Here is a 5,021-nt window from a genome sequence, read left to right on the forward strand (position 1 = left end):
CGAGAACGAAGCGCCCCCACAGTGGGGGTACGTCACCATCTCCTCTGCTCGTGTTCATCTTCAGTTCTCTCTTCACAGCAGTTCGGGTCATTGACGTTTGGTAAATAAATTTTCCCGGATATTGGCATTCTGACTCAGAGGAGGCCGACATTTAAAAAAGTTAACATTTAAGTCATTTGGATTAATGCTATTAGACAACCGTTAAACGATGGGGAATCTGACATCACTAGTTTGTAGTCCGTTGTCATTGATTAGTCCCCCTCAGGTGTGTTTTATCTTGTTCAGTTTGTTAGCCCCTTGTTAGCCGGCCCACCATGGGCTAAATCCAAGGCTGCATTTAGCTGATTGCCACTGTGGTGCCGGCCCCCGATTTAAAACACGACTTCAAATCTTCTCTGCAAGTGAAGGACACATCAGATGGATCCTTCGCAGCCTATCCTATCCCGAATTCTGTTTACAGTGGGCGGTTTTCCCAAAACAAAATGCAGGAGATGGTTCTGTGGGGCCGACAAATACACTTGGGAAATGTAAGTATTGTGATTTAATTTACTGAAATAGCTAGTGAAACAAATGATAAAAGTCAGGGGTCTTAAAAAATGTGATCAGATTCATTTGTTAGCTGGTCTGAGGCAAAAGTTCTTGTATTTATTGAATTGAGGGCTGAATTTGATCATTCCTGTACTTGAGACAGAAACTATTATACTTGTTAATAAAGTATATATATGTTCACAAACACTGTTAAATTAAACAGAAAAGCAAGCCGGTGAGCATGATTTTTTGTGGCAGACAATACAGATAATAACTGTTTCCTACCTGAATCCTGCTTGGACCAGATCTGTAACAGAATCACGTCTGTGCTTCTGAAGTTATCATCTTTTTCTGTATAGTGTAGTAGTTAGCTTTGTCTGTGCCCATCCCGTGACACTTGTCAAGCATGAAAAACATGTTTTTTAAATTGAATATATCATCATATACAGCATGCAAAAAAAGTGCCCCTTCAAACTTATTAAACCCGTCCCATTCATCACGATTTCACAAAGTACAAAACACAAAATTGATGACAAAACGATGACCCTTTAAATGTCTTTGTTGGGAAAGGGGTTCAGAAGCAGAACTCAGACTATATTTAGTAGGTGAAATTTAAAATTGTAAAATCAGATTTTTCTAAGACTTTCAAAGTTTTTTTTAAATTGGTGACTTGTAAAAGTGGAGCCTTTTTCACTTTAAGGTATCTGTACTTTTACTCAAGTATGGGTTTTGTGAGTGAAGATGTCCTTTTTTGTATTTCACAGCTCTTTTCTGTTTTTTCCCACAAAAAGGCCGGGAATCTCTTTATCTAAAACAAACAAATGTGTGCTCATGATGTGTGGAGGGAGGGGAAAGGTCAAAAGGTCAAAGTCATAAATCAGTCTTGACGCTCTGTGAATGGTATTCACTACTGATCCTGATGATTGATCCAGAGATAAACATGAAAGGAGCCCGGGAAAGCCCCAGTAGATGTCTTTTTTTGCTTTTAAATTCAGATTTGTTCATTTCACAGAAGCTTCTATTGAATCTTATGAGGATCATTACAACAGTTTGTTGTAAGAGCCAGTCATTTCATTGAGCAATGCTGCCTAATTATTATAATACATATAATTTCCCCAGCTTCCTTGAATGACCACAAAACTCTTTACTGAATGCTGCCTAATTATTAAAAAAAAAAATAATCAGTTTTTTATTATTCCATGATAATGCAGTTAAATAATAATAATAATAATCTTGCTGATATTGTTAACACTACAACTAAAACTGTTAATACTATTTCATTAAATAAAATAAATCTTAATAAATATTAATTATTAGAAGAAAACAAACAATTAAAATTAAATGTAATTTAGAAAAGCCCCTTTTGGCATATAATTAAAATAAACTAATTGAAATAAAATTACTAAAACTGAAACTGAAATAAAATTATTTATAATTGTGCGCATTAAATTTGAAGCTTGAAGTGTTTGGGGTAATATAGATGTGGGGTTTTTCCTGACCAATCCTCCATGGGACCCATTACTTTGGGAACAGAGACTGTAAAGCAAATGTGTTTTGACTTTGGTGATCTCATCTTTAAAGGGGACTGCAAAGGGGAAAGGGAAAAGCGAAAAGTCAAAAAAGCGACAATAGGCGTCGCTGAACCACGAAGAAACCTGGAGTCCCAAACGGGACATGGACTCAAGCTGAGAACTGTGATAAAACTGATGCGTAAGCAGGAGACTTTGAATAAGAAAATGATGAAATTGATAAGAGAGATGGCTGAGTATAATAAGATCAATCTCGAGCTGCAAGCATTAACAAATGGTTCAGAGTCTTTAAAACTTAGAGCTCCAATATTAAATTGGTATTAATCTTTGTGGTTTAAGTTGCTATATGCTTTGTTTTTTTTAAAGGCTGTAAAAGGATTCGGTTGCATTTTCCAATACACTCGGGAGATAAAACCGCAGCCGAGCTGTGTTGATATTGCTGTGCATGCAGGTGTAGTTTCTGTGGTTGAACAGAGCACACTTGTCCCTATACATAAGAGGTGTTATAGATATTTTTTGTTAGCATTTATGTGTGTTGGTGACCACCTCTGCTATTCTTCCATTTGAACTTTGACAGTCTGTAAAAAAGGGGAAGGTGTAACTCTGTTGTGTATGAATACATGTGATTACCAAATAAGGCAGAATGCAGGGAAGAAATGTAAATGATACAAGGCTATAAAGGCAGAAAAGATCTGAGTGCAGGGGCCCCCGATGGTGAAGGACTAATAGCTGTTATTTTCATTTTGATTACATGAGTTATGGTCTATTAATAAAGCGAAGCCATGACAAATGTTGTTGCGAAAAACTTTATTAAAAGAAGAGTCTCTGAGTAATGTATTTATGAGTAACATATCATTTATGATTGTCGTGTTTGTGTGAATTAATACACACTACACACACCTCCAGACAGAAGAGTTTGAGTTTCTCCGTGTGTAAACTGCAGATCTCCTCAGATCCTGATGAACAAACCTCATTTCTCTTCTTCAGGAGTGACTCACACAGGTTTTAACACTAGATTAACATGTTTTAGGATCTTCTTCTGCAGACGGGACACTCCTGAGTTTCTTTGCTTCTCCAGAACTGCTGAAGACACTCTTTACAGAAGCTGTGAGGACATGATGAAAGAACAGGTCTTGAAGATCTCCACAGGACAAAGCTCTTCTGCAGATACGTTAGTGAAGCCATGTTTCACTGCTGGAGCCCCAAACGATCTGAGCTTTACCCCTCGCAGTTTGAACAATGAATCAAGATCTGCTGTCTGTTCACACCGCCCTCAAATTCTCTTTTAAAAAGCAAGTTTCTTCCTTCTTCACTGATGGCTGATTCTTTATGGCTTTTGTCAGTCGAGAAGAGAGTCAGTGTGACAGAAATAAGCAGAAATAAGGTCAGTCTCTTCCTGATGAAAGCTGAAAGAGGAGGAGTTTGTGATCAGACGTGTGTTTAAACCGTCAGACAGGAACACAAAAAACCCTGAATACAACACACAAAAAAATTAAAAAATTAAGATCTTCAGATCCCTCATGTGTTTTATTTATTGCTCTGGGGTTTCTCCAGTGTCTGTGATGATCAAATCTTTATAAAGAATAATTTCTATACATGCTAAAGTTCGTTCATAAACATTGATCTGTTCTTCATTAAAAGGGTTTTGATTCGTCACAGGCGTGATGAAGACTCTCGAAGTTCAACAGCGACTTCAAATGCCCCGCCGCTTCACAGGAAAATGAATGCTTTATTAATTGTGTCAGTTGATGTGTAGTTGTTGTCCTGCTTATACTATGCCCTAAAAGTATGTACTTACTTTTGAGTATGCAGCAGAATAGTAGACTAGCTCTGGGACGAACTACTTCCTCAGAACTGTGTCTTTGGCCAGATGCTCTGTTGCTTAGTTACGATCATCCTGTCACTGTTTTAACTGCCCTGTCAATCATCTTGTCACAGTTAACATTAGCCATATTTCGTTTAATTTAATATCAAACCGCATTCGAGAGAAGAGGTCTCGATCTGTCAGCGGAACTCTGCCTATATGTTTGTTTAATGATGCATTAAAACGTTAATGACCAAACGTGTCATTATAAAGTGCACAGTGTTGCTGCAGATGAAATATAACACAGACAACATTTAATAAGTATATTTTCATCAGATGAGATATGATTATTTCTCCCAGGGTGTATGTGAGGTAAGTTACACCCTGTAGCCTCCTTTCGGGGAGTCAGCAGGTCAGCAGACTCAGCGCCGTGTTTCATGTTTCTGACGATGATCTGAGGACAATCGAGCTGCTTTCATCCACTCATCACTTCACCACAGATCCACTAATATATGACAAATATCTTACACGTTGTTTTGAAATATGCAGCCATATCGCTTGATTGACAGGTGTATTGTTCGGAAGTTTCTTGAGCTGCTGTTAAAAAGTAGACGTTCCCCCTAAGAAAACCACCCCAAAATCTGCTCTTGGTCAACAATCTCACAGCTGTTGTTTCTGGCTCCCCTGAGAGCTGTTTTTTCTGTGAACAGCTTCAGTACAAACCTGAGGTTAACTTCGAATCTATTGCTAGAGACACTCGTTCAGGTGATTCAGATGCTGATGATGTAAGTGATCTGATTGTGAAGTCTGATTCCAGCTTGATCTGCTAACCTACTGTCTTCTTTAAGATGTGTTTCTCTACATTTATAAATATAGATCAACTCTAGTTTAGCGTCTGACGCTGTTCCAGCAGAAGTGGACACGGCTGACTCCTCGTTCTGAAGAAACCAGGCCTTGATCATTTAAACATCAATAATTACAGGCCAGTCTCAGATTTCTGGAGTAAACTACGTGAGAAAGTGGTGGCTTCACATTGTGATCATACTCCGATGCTAATGGTGCTCTTGAATCTTTTCAGTCAGGATTTGTCACTGAATCTGCTCTTCTTCATGTGTTTAATGACATTCTTCTGTCTATGATTCAGGGACCATGCACATCTT

The sequence above is a fragment of the Cyprinus carpio genome, chromosome A3 (assembly GCF_018340385.1).
Source record: "Cyprinus carpio isolate SPL01 chromosome A3, ASM1834038v1, whole genome shotgun sequence".
Taxonomy (NCBI): domain Eukaryota; kingdom Metazoa; phylum Chordata; class Actinopteri; order Cypriniformes; family Cyprinidae; genus Cyprinus; species Cyprinus carpio.